The 833-nt window shown below is 38.1% G+C and overlaps 1 non-coding gene across 1 annotated transcript; it reads left to right on the forward strand.

The window, feature by feature from the left end:
- The first annotated feature begins 360 nt into the window (after positions 1 to 360).
- On the forward strand, positions 361 to 432 carry TRNAD-GUC. Its single transcript has one exon. It is a non-coding gene; the product is annotated as a tRNA-Asp (tRNA).
- The last annotated feature ends 401 nt before the right edge of the window (positions 433 to 833 follow it).

Genomic DNA, 833 nt, shown 5'->3' on the forward strand with positions numbered 1-833 from the left:
TTGCAACCTTAGTGAACAGTACTCTATGAATAGGGGAAAACTTTGTCCAACATATAAAGTCATTATTATTCCTCCCCTAGAGCAAATTTTGAAAGTACATTATTGTTTTTTGACCCTATTCAATATGGGTGAAATAATTTCTTTCTTCGCCAAAAAAAACACAATGGGTGAAATAAAACTGCCTCCTAACATCTCCGTGTGCTTTTCTAAAGAAACTCTTTAGATCTACAAGGTTAAAACAACTTACCCTAATATAAAAGGTATAAATTTTTAAAAATATATATTAAGATGCCCTTATAAAATGCTGATTTATTGGTGCTGATTTATCAATTACTTAAAACTTTTGAAATAAATATCAAAGTCGTTGTAGTATAGTGGTAAGTATTCCCGCCTGTCACGCGGGTGACCCGGGTTCGATCCCCGGCAACGGCGTTTTTAATTTTGGAATTTCAGATTTTACTCATCCTCCAGCCGCTGGTCCATTGCCGAGTTACGCTTTGGATTTGACTCCTCCAATGGAATTTTGGAATTTCAGATTTTATTCCTCCGTGATTGGCCCAAGTTATTTTGATTTGGCTCCTCCAAAGGGTGTGAAATGACTGCCCGCCCCATGACAGGTGGTAATTCTATCCCTCGAGATGCCAATGCGTTCTCATTGCCTGTCGGCGTGTGTGGTTTTGCGATCCGCCGTAGAGAAAGCTCTCTCATATTATATCACAGATAAGGTGCTGATTGATCTGATTTCGATGTGATCGGTTTGGCTCAAACCGTTTAACTAAACGATCTCAATTTTGAAATCATAACCAAACCATTTAGTAAATGCTTTCAAGGTT

The sequence above is a fragment of the Telopea speciosissima genome, chromosome 9 (assembly GCF_018873765.1).
Source record: "Telopea speciosissima isolate NSW1024214 ecotype Mountain lineage chromosome 9, Tspe_v1, whole genome shotgun sequence".
NCBI lineage: Eukaryota > Viridiplantae > Streptophyta > Magnoliopsida > Proteales > Proteaceae > Telopea > Telopea speciosissima.